This window comes from Varroa jacobsoni, unplaced genomic scaffold (assembly GCF_002532875.2).
Source record: "Varroa jacobsoni isolate VJ856 unplaced genomic scaffold, vjacob_1.0 scaffold_275, whole genome shotgun sequence".
Classification (NCBI taxonomy): domain Eukaryota; kingdom Metazoa; phylum Arthropoda; class Arachnida; order Mesostigmata; family Varroidae; genus Varroa; species Varroa jacobsoni.
Window position 1 is genome coordinate 215,647 of NW_019213177.1, and position 11,351 is coordinate 226,997.

Sequence of the window (11,351 nt, forward strand, 5' to 3'; positions counted from 1 at the left end):
TGTGCTTTTAGTTATATAATTTCGTTAAACTGAAGGCTTTTCAGTTTTACTTTAATTCAAGGACGCTTATTCTACTTGACCATAATAAAGCAGGGCAAGTTTCGTTGAGTGGTCATTTGACGTAGATCGTTGAGGACGAATGATCCTTTGTCCTGTTCCCCGCTATAGAGACCAGATAAGCTTGTCAAAAACAGCGCCCTCTGACAGCAGCCTTAACTAAACTAAGCTCTTTAGAATGACCTATATAATTTCCAGGTTTTATAGAAATGGTACAACTCTAGCTAGAAAACTCCGCGTGGTTTTGTCGTCGTCGGCAGGCGGGGACAATGCAGAAAACGGCGGTAATATTCTAAGTTAAATTGGTATTAAGTTGCTAGTATGATTTACGCGAATGGCCTCGGCGGCAAGGATCGCTTGACACAATTTCCGAACTGCATGCTTGTAAATAACACCCAAGTTACTCATTCCAAGAACCATCAAGTCCAAGTGTTTGATAATACGTGTCGACGAACACAGCTCTGGGGGGGAAATCTTAGCTAAACGAACCCCATTTTCAATGGAAACATCCTTGATTGAATGATGAACAATGAAACATATATGATTATTTAATAATGTAGTCCGTTCGAGTGAAAAAGAGTAAGCGATAAAGAGTAGGCGCGGGTTTCACGAGTGGAGTTGGAAGTGCCAACCGAAGATTTCTAATGCTATTAGCTTGAACATGAAATTTTCAAGTCGGCGGAAGTTAATTCCAGTGAAATAGGACATCAAACTTAAACAAACATAAATTCATTAGAAACGATCGACAATGACACCGTGCTCAGAATTAAAAAACTATCCGGCTAGAGACTGAGCTTATGAATAGAGGTACAATTTGAAAGAGCTCGGAAGGATTAATAGAGCAGTTTAAGCAGTGAACATACAGCTTAATTTTTATATTCATATAAAATGTTTTCTTACATAGAAGAGTATATGAAGAAAGCGTTTAACTTCTAATAGAAGGCACCGTTACATTCCTTTGTAAGGGAGCCTTTCTAAACGTAGTTAGCCGTCCGTACTCCGTGCTCACATCGGTCGTTCACGCGCTTTCGTTATGTCCTGGTTCCTTGACCAGATTCGGGTCCATTAATGAGAAGTCAAGCACAAATTACGAATTCAAATTATCCTAGACCCCCTACACAGGCGAAAAGACATTGTAGCAAATTACATTGTCAACGACTTTTAAAATAGCTATAGGTCCTACTGCGCCGCTGGCAGCCAAAGCATAGATACAGGTTAGGATAGGGTTAGATTAAGGTAGGAGCGTGTGACTATAATAGAATCTCTTAAAGCAATACATGACGACATATTAACATTGCATGTTGACTAAATCCAATAGATTTCATTGCTAGAGGACTAGCGATATCTCGGTCAGTTAAAGAAAATTTGCCTACAAATACCGATGGTGGATCCAGCTTGGAGCATCGCTAAAAAGGACGCAAAATTAAATATTGGTATCGTTCGCATCGATGTCTGAATATTACATGATCTCCAAACTAGCATAGAAGCCGTAAATGTTTTCGATATCAGTGACGCTGCTGGGTAAATGCAGCCCTTAACCCCATGGGATGGCGGCTCATAGAGGAGGACCAGAAGTGGCCTATAGGAATTAATTATGCCTTTGGAGTGTCGGGGCACAGACTCTGGTTTGTCCTAACTAGATCCTCTGGGTCTGCCATCGACCAGCAAATTAGGTCATGCTTATTCATAGCTATAGAGATGTAATTACTTATAGAGATAGCTTATTAAAGATGACTCCTTACGCCTTGGCTAACATGTAAAGACTTTGCTAAAAGCAGACGCTTCTAGGACTATAGGCACTCAATTTTTTAACCTGTGTCCGCTGCCGAAATGGCACTACAGTCAAATAAAAAATAACATCATTGATCATCACGATAAGCTATTTGTGCAAATAAAAAGATAATATAAAGAAGGCAGTGGGCAAAACCTTAAAACCGAAAGCTTGGACGCAGTTCTACTGCTTGGTAGAGTGGCTCATCTCGCTAGTTTTACAAACGGATACAATCTACCTTATAACTGATACTACAATAAAATAATATGTTATTCTTTATACTGAAAAAGGTCCCATTCTGAAAAATCAATAATGGACTTCCTCGTATATATAGCACTGCTGTTTGATCTACTCAGTTACCTTAAGTGCTATATGCGTATGTATAAATAGCGCTTTGTATCCATTTTGAGCGTCCGTTGCATAGCTTTGTCGTTACTGCGTTTGCTCATTCAATATTTTTAGGCCTATCGATGGTGCCTAATCCTGAAGAGAGTCGCTATTAACGTCCTAATTGAGAAGGCAATGATATGGGCGAGTACCAATTCCTCTACCTACGTCCTCTCGTTGACAGTTCAGAGTTTGGGTTTTGTTTCCTCAGGCATTGCAGTTGCTTTGCATCTTTATTAATGTGCCCAGAAAGGTCAATTTAGGTGTCTCCCCCTTAGCGTCACAGTAGGCTATAGCTTTCTACCTGCTTTTCAAATTCCTATTGAATCATTAGAATATTTCTAGGAAACGGACGTTTAAGGCATTTTTTCTATAGTTAGCCGTTAATGTTAAGGAAGTACACGAAATGATCTAGGGGCAAATAGAAACAACGGGTGAGTTTAAGAGAGGATAAAACAACGATATCTGCGAAAACCGTTACTTTTGATAAACTATTCGCAAATATTTAAAGCAGCGCTACGTGAAAGAGCCAGCGTCGTCATGTTAGATATGGAGATCTATAGAAAAAGCTTTCTGCCCGTAGACTAGATAACGACCAGTTTAGTATGGTTTATTAATAACGAAATAGCTGTCCTAGGATGAGGCCGAAAATGCAAAAGCTACTGGCTAGGTCACCGACAGGTTTAGGCAGATATCTTTTGAGGACAACAAAACGAAGAGATTTGGCAGGTGTTGCTTGTGGTTTAATTTTCTCAGGAATGAGACAACAGGTCGTCTTTGATGAAGATTTTTTTCATCCTTGCTGGGTGCGGGCTTGCCTTCAATCCAGAGGAAGTGCCTATTATAAAGAGACGTAAATTTTCAGGCAAAGTCCATGAGTGTTGAAACGCGATTGCATCACTACTTACCAAAACTTATACGCATGCTTCATGGACTGTTGTACAATTGTAAATATCCTGTAAGAAAACCCTACATCTTCCGACAAGATGATGCGTGGACTCATATAAGTCGATCAATGTAGGGTTGGCTGCTTGAAAATGCAAGCATATGTTGGATTCTTTCCAATTTTCAGCACTGCTAGTTATGTGTTCCATGAAAACAAGTCCTATTTCACATCACCGACTTTTAGATCTACTTTCAGCGACTTGCCGCTATTAGGAGGCTATTCGGAGTGGTTCTTATTGAACTTATTTAAGGTTTCTTCAAAGGAGTTGCGAAACAGCAGAGAAGTTGTGAACCTTTACCTCTATTATTTAAGTGCTTATTCTTTTTTATTCCTAATTTTCCTAGTTATTAATAACTGCTGATCGTTGTTGCCAACATTGACATTCGAATTTCCTTAGCAGCATCCTTGTTGGTGATAATTACCATAGCAACGCAGTCAAAAGAATGTACACTAGCCACCCGGACTAAGCCATTTCAAGTTAAACGCATATAACCACCGAACAGCCCAGCTTTGCCCCAGCTGGGTTATTATATGCGGAGTGCGCTTGAGCGAGATCCAACAAATACAGTCATGACAACACTCATTTGTGTTCTCAAATATTTGAAACAAATCTGTGCGCAGTTCAGGACCTGAATCGAAGAAGGAAAAAGAAAGAAGAATAAACTTGAGCATCACTAAGCATTCTTCTAGCAAATATCAAAAAAGCCGTTAAAATATCTGCTTTTGTTTAGACACAATCTTAGAAAGAGAAGTCCCAGTTTAAATGCCGTACTCGGTATATTTATATTTTCAATCATCGTATATGATATATTGATCTATTTTAAAGTTCCGCAGTATTATTATTATTTATTCAACTCACAGATATACCTGAAATATGTGAATAAATAATAATAATAATAAATTATCAGGACAATGGACAAGGATAAGCAGCCTTGCCTTAAGTCAGGAGCAAAATAGGTGAAGGTTGACGTCACGTTCTTGTATTAACATTAAAACCATTTTGGCTAGAATCATCATAAACGCAGACGGAAATCGTTATAATGATCTGTTGGCGCATGGGGTACTTCATAAATCGTTGGTGCAGTAACAGTCTAAATAACTTATCTACTCGTTCATACTGCATTCCATTTTAAGAAAATATTTTTCCTTGTTGGAAATTCTTATGGACTATACCGCAAAATTGCTATTTCAGGGGACAATAAGACATAAGAAATGTTGTTAAATTGAAATAATCATAATTACCGCACCAAGTTCCTATTTGTTTAGCTTTTATGGATAATGGGGGGATTATCTGGTTGTTGTTTTTTTTTTTTAAATTTATCCCTCATATGTGACGACGATCGCTTACTGAGCCGTAAAGTTCAGTTTAACGCAATTTTTTTTATCAGTGTTATAGATTATCACCGAATTCATGTGTGACCGAAAGTAGGGGGCGTAAGACAAGCTTGTGAAATAAGTCCACAGAAATAAGTCTGAGGTACAATTAGGGCAAGCTGCAAACGCAGAATGATTTATCTGTTGGATCTTTTCAACGCTTAGCTTGAGCTCATATTGGGCAGCGGTACGGTTCGCCGTTTGAAGCCGACGTCATTAGGACAAGTTCAGTCTTGAAGTTTTAACTCATGACAGGCTTAACAAGGTTTAGGATCGAGGTCAGCCTTTAGTTCCCACTCATAATTACTGGTCTGCAAAGGTTGTCATAGCTAAAAAGGAAAGTAATGATGAGATTTTAAATTAGCGATGAATGTTTTTTGTTACGATTTCCATCCTGTAAGTTACTTTTAAAGTGTATCGTAGTGCTTGGTGCGGTCTCTAATGATGATTCCATGGTCTACATTTCGGTCCTACAAATCATAGCCTCATGTAAATGCCGTCAACACGCCTAACCATTTTCCACCAATCGCTACGCTTTGCCACAGCAATAATATACACTTATAGTCAGGGTGTGACTAATAATATGGACGAAATAAATAGGTCCGTTTGCCCCCAATGAAAAATAAGGATACCATTAGAAATAAAACGACACGTTCTGACGAAAATTACGATTAGCACTAAATCATCATGATGTGTCTGTACTTTTTCAAGTTCGTATGTAACATCTACTTTAATAGGTATGAAAAATTGTTTGCCAACACAGTCGTCACGACCGTGCCCAAAAGAACAATGAAGGGTTGGTAAACCCGCATCGTTGCAGTATATGGGCAAAACATACTGACACTGTGAACACGGAGAGCGTCAACGTCGTTCTTCCCAGGAGTGGCTCAAACGAGAGCAAGTGACTCCAAAAAGGTCGCTTGCGTTTAAACGTTCATTGAGTTGTAGCAGTGTTGAGCATACTATCGTAAACGCCCGCACCGGTGAGATATCTATGCCTCATCTTTTCATAATAACTAACTAAAGGGACATTTGTTATTTTAGAATCAATCCTAGATTCAGGACACTTCACGCTGGCGACATTTAGTAGCGTTCGGAGGGTGCCTTTGCTATTCTAGTCGATTGTAAATGTCGCTATTACACGCGACCGGCATTTATGATGACCGCAACGATAAAAAGGAATACGTCTCCGAAGAAACTATGAGAAGTTCCTGTGCGGACATTCAGCTAGATCTTCTTTGAGCCATTTTTGCGTCAGCGCGGCACGCGCTAATCAGACCTCTATGACTAAGAATCACCGTTGGCAACAGCGTTCCTGTGCATTTCTTCTAAGGTATATAGTTTGTTAAACAAGAAAACTAACGGGACTAAGCTAAGGTGCAAATATAAAAATAATAAGAAAAATACAAATACGCTATCATAAAAAAGCGTACTTTTTACTTTGATCAATGTCTTCGTTTGAAGCATTCCTCTTATGGTTGAAGAAGCAGATAGATCAAAGGAAATAAGACCCTATTACACTGGCAGATAGAAAAAGGCATGTATAAATTATCGTGTGATACATGTATTATCAAGGGTGACTATAAGTGAGGGTATTATGACGCGTAAGTTTCAGCCTACCTTCAAGCGCTCCTAACGCTGACCTCTCAATGTTCTTCGTATTCTATAAGCGTGCAATGTGTACTTCGTGTTTACCGAATAGTACATGAAACTGATAACAGAGTCATGTGCATAGTACAGGGATGCTATGTGAAATAAAAGTTCAGCCATTTTGTGTGCTCTATAGTCTATCCGTCTAGTAGCAACTCTCTCAGACTCAACTATGATTCAGCCGGCCTGATCTTATGGTATAAAGATGAAAGTCGACTTCCTATAGGCAAACGTGTAGTGCACAACTACATATGTTGAAATGAAACTAATATCAATCCAGCTAGTCATCACTATCTATGCGCATATCAACAACGTATCGTATCGTGTTTGTAAACTGTGTGTGCAAATATTGACTTTCTGACGAATAGGATAGGGGAGATACATTAATATGGCATAGCACGAACGTCCACGTCTTTCAACAACAACAGGACACACGGGTACATGTGGCCTGTGTCCATTCATTACAGCATTGGTCTAGAGGCTATATCCACTCGCTTCCGATATTTCGCTCAAATAATGCCACTTGCGGTAGTATGCATATTTCCATATTGTCGATCTCATTAAATAGACTCGAGAAGACCGCTATATACGCTGCTATGTCGCTTACGAAATGTGTCCCTATATCCTGGAGACAGCGTACGCGTTCTTAAAATAGAACCTCAAAATATTTACCTATAATAGGTGCTAATTCAAGCACGATTCAATACGGATTCGACAGTATCTAACTTTCCTATTATGTGTATCTTTTAGGCTCGCAGGAAGTAGTATTTACTAGGACAAGGACCAGTGCGAGTAAGTTGGTCCGTCTAGTATTTTTCAATGTGGCATTAATTTCAATAGCTGATAGAAATAATTGATTTCGAATGCTGGATGCTCCAATGGCCTCCATGGCGGAGATTCATATCACCGCCAGCATGCGTCTCTGATTGAACATATCATCCTCTTTCTGCGTTACGGATTCGTCGAAATTATATATTTTCGCTGACTCAACTCATTGCAAAATGATCGACGAGCGTTTGCATTCGCAGAAGTTAGTACTACTCTTTGTTTGCGTTTACCAGATCTAGTTCGTCTCAAGGGATAGTCCCCCCTCGTAACTGCGGACGATCCTTTCTAGTGAGGCGTTGTTACGAAACCTTGGGATGCTGTTATACGAGGTCAAAGATCGATATGCTTCTTCGACCGATCCAGACTAATTTTAGACACTCGGATATTCATGGGAAGTGTTAGGCGTTTTTACGGTTGCTCACCCCTCTTGCTACAACGAGCTGAAATGGAGAAAACACGGCCTCAGCGGAAGTGACATCGAAGGCTGTTTGGCCTTTAAGGAAAGGCTGGCACCGAAATACGCGAAGGCTGACCAGGATATGAAACTCTCACTACAAAACTAAAACGACACGAAGTGCCCAAATCCTTGGTATCAACGGCGGACAAGCTACATTCAAGCACAAAGAAAGACTAAGGCAGAACGGAACAACATTGCGATGTCTTATGTTCAATGGCGGAAGGCCAAGCGTCCGTGATTGCCCTTGAGGACACATGCAGCGGCAACTGTCTCGCGTTGTCTATCCGCGAGTTGCGATCCATATTATAGTTGTCGACAACTCACTATTAACAGACCTCCAATGAAATATATACATATTCAATAGTGATATTGTGCCCACTCTTGTTTTGTTTAGCCTCAGTCTGTGACGATGTGCTTTGTACATGCTGGATAGACATTTACATCTCTGCGTTCGTCTATCATCGCTATTCATCTATCATGTTGTTCCTTTCAGGATCTAGGCTTACGTCGACGCGTTTGAGTACAATAGGTAAATTAACTAGCAGACAATTAATCAGTAGCGATGGTTACAGATCTAAACGCCGTCTGTTGACTATTAGAGCCAGACGTTAAAAACTGGGAATTTGGTTTGTTCTTAGGACAACATGTCCTATATTCCAGGTCGTATAGAATACGCACTCACTATATATATTTTTTTTGTTATGCAAAACACTTCGAACCGGCAGGAGCATTTCTCTCTACCTTTGTCATTGCGAGTAAAGCAATATCCATAGCAAGAAGGCATCGATGATGCTTCAAGGCGAACAGGGTGGGGTCTAATTTAAGCGGAGATATAATGCGTGCGCATAAGGTGTGCCACTTAGAATTAGCTGAAGTGAAACCCATCACAGAGCCGCGAAACGTATATTTTGCTATTTTTTGTGGGAACGGCAATAATCGTCATGTAACTATATACAACGCTAAACCGAGGTTCCTTACAGTGTCGCAAACTAAAATATTCCAGTCGTTTGTTATTCTATATTTTTGAAAGAACCCAATTGTACTGTACAAGCGAGATCACGATCAGTTTAAGGGTAACACAGGTCCGTTTGTTGTTATTCAAAATATTAACACTAAATAAAGTATTCTATGGCAAGCTGTTGATTTTATCATGGACTGTTGTACTAAACGGAGAGCTTAACGGCCTGGCCGCCTCTCGGGTTATTCCACCGTCGTTGCTGGCATCATTACGTTGCCGGCGATCAAGCACTGCGATGACGTGATTCCGATCCCTTACTCAAGGCTATCGAGTTCTAGGCTTTGTCGAAGCAACAACTAGAAATGCTACTTTGTGTTAACGATCACAAAGCAATAGATATGAAGTTGTTAACGACAGCAAGAAAAAAACTTCTGCGTGGCAATTTCTGCCGATTGCAGTTCCGCAAAACGACAGCTCAGCCAAGCCTATGTTGATTACAGGCAGTAAACACTAGGTGATGCCAGTGCTAAGGGTACGGTCTATACATTTGAGGATTATAGATCGTGTCTAAAGTGACGTTTGCTTTTATAAAAAAGAAAATTATCGAAACCCCCTTTGCCTCCTACTCGTTCTACAGCTGGCGAAAGGGCTACTCATCAACTTTGAACGGCAACTTGTCCAAATTATCGTACCATATTCGATTTGGACCTTCGAATCAAGGGTATGACTGTAACCCAAAAGCTGGTGAGGCCTTAGGAAAGGATCGATCAACAATAGTTCGATTTACTACTATACTCCGTTCTATTTTACATCTTTATTATTATCCAAAAAAGTAGACTAGCTCAGTCTAGCCAGGGTCAGTGCACTTCTGCCACTGAAGATAAGATAGAGTAAATCGTCATGCTTTACAAATGGCGTCTTTAAGAACGATAGTCATTTTCAAGTACATTGTAGGATCGTAGGCGGCCATAAACGAATAGCCCCAGATCACGCCAGTACTTGGTTAAAATATAATTCACTTCAATTATTTACAAGTTGTAAGTACACTGTAAAAAAAAAAGTATGCAATCAATATAAGCTGAAGCTAGACTGCTTTCTATTAATGTAGGGGGGATTTTTTCATTTATGAACACTAAAGCAGTAACGATGATTCACCTAATATTTTTCCCATCATCAGGTCGACAATACTATTCAAACAGCACCTCTTAGAAGGGAAGTAAACGCCAGAAAATAGCCTTTGCCATCCGCCAACCTACAACGAACTCTTAGGCAAGGTATCAATCAAATGCCATCAAAAGTTTGAAATCGGCTAACTTACAACAACTTTTCCTGGTAAACTATAATCAGAATCTGTTTTTTTCGTCAGTTCTCGTATACATATATATGATATAATACGAGATATCGGCATGGTTAGAATCTTCCGATTTCGTTAGCAAAATAGGATGATGTACTGAAACATGCAACGGTACTTGAATTAAGTTCTTCTGTCCACAGTAAGTTACTAATTGTAGAGACTCTAACCTTGTGTGTAGTAGACTGTGGTTATCGTAGCAACGTTGTACGAGTAGAAAGCACACAATCCTGTTAGCGTTTCGCTCCGCGGTTCCGTGTGTCGATCTGACATCTTTTCGATGAGCGGCGGCCTTTTATAGTTGCAGAGACTCGGGCGGATCGGAGCCCGCCTCTTTCGTGCCAAGACTCGCATGCGCGACGTCACATTCAGGGGAGGGGGTGACGGTGAAGAGGAGGGTACGTGCAGGTTTCACCTCGTTTGTACAGAAAATCGGAAGATAAGCGGACAGCCTATAGCTTCCGACCGACCTACGCATAAGCCCTCTGTTGTACGAAAAATCGGATTACATAAGGTACGTGTCAGAACAGATGACCGAAATCTATGATTGAAGCTATTTGTTTGTCCTACAAATGTGAACTATCTAGTTAATGCTCCATACTCAGTATATCATGGTCCTGGCTAACTTGAAGAGTGCATTTATTATACCACGATTACTACTTTATTCATTAGTTTAGTGGTGCGCAATAACCTTGATCTACATATTGTTGATGTTTCAGTATCGTGCAACTTGCTGTCAGATCTTCATAACATTGCCAACGCTTACCGATGTCGGAACGTCGAATGATCGCGCTCATTTCTTCTGACGCTGAGCGCAAGATAAAAGCCAAGGAAGATACCGAACGATGATGGCACTGTGTGTTTCCTTCAGCACAAAAAGCCTTCTGTCCATCGAACGGATTTGCTCGGCGTACTCATGTCTGCTTAATTGACTCGTGCCACATATGGTAAAGAACATATGACCCTATCAAAACAGCCTAAAGGTGCTGATTATTTCGAGTTTGGAAGCGTATGTAAAACCGATACCAGTAATATGACCACAACGATGATGTGCGAGCTGACCGAAGCGCTTCTGCACCGCTTGCGCAGTATACTTCATTTCCAACTGAAAAAAACAATAACAATAATAAATGGATCTCTTTCTCTGTTGTTAGAGTTACATTTTCTTCGTGAAGAACTTCATTGATTCACTAGTTGAGTTCGAGCCTCTGCTTAGCCAAGTCAGAAGCTAACTCTGATATCGATCGGCCAGTCGGAATTGAATTACTTTAGCGAAAGCTCTAGGATATAGGCTTTTATTCTATACACATACATGTACTGTAAATAGGAAGATGGAAGATAACATCAACAGTTAGAGATGTCGCTGTGCAACGCGTAGCAACGACATATATGAGTACAAGCATAGTAGACTGTGCCTACTTGGCCTTGTGTCTGCCTCGGCCTTTGTAGCCTGAAAAATTTAGGAGGCAGTGCGGGGCTCACAGGGCTTAACAATCTGTATGAGTTTACATTCTTTTATTGTCGTTGGAAAGAAACGTTATCTACCAACTAAATTGCCGACCTCCATCAACA

The 11,351-nt window shown here is 40.3% G+C and overlaps 1 protein-coding gene across 1 annotated transcript in view; it reads right to left on the reverse strand.

Moving 5' to 3' along the window:
* The window catches only part of LOC111258899 (uncharacterized), a 20,256-nt gene extending 9,357 nt beyond the window's left edge, over positions 1-10,899 (reverse strand). Inside the window, exons 1-2 of the mRNA XM_086967636.1 lie at positions 10,546-10,899; positions 9,950-10,264 (exon numbers count right to left, since the gene is read on the reverse strand). The gene's annotated coding sequence lies outside the window, so the exon portion shown is untranslated. The remainder of the gene's footprint in view (positions 1-9,949; positions 10,265-10,545) is intronic.
* Positions 10,900-11,351: the final 452 nt, after the last annotated feature.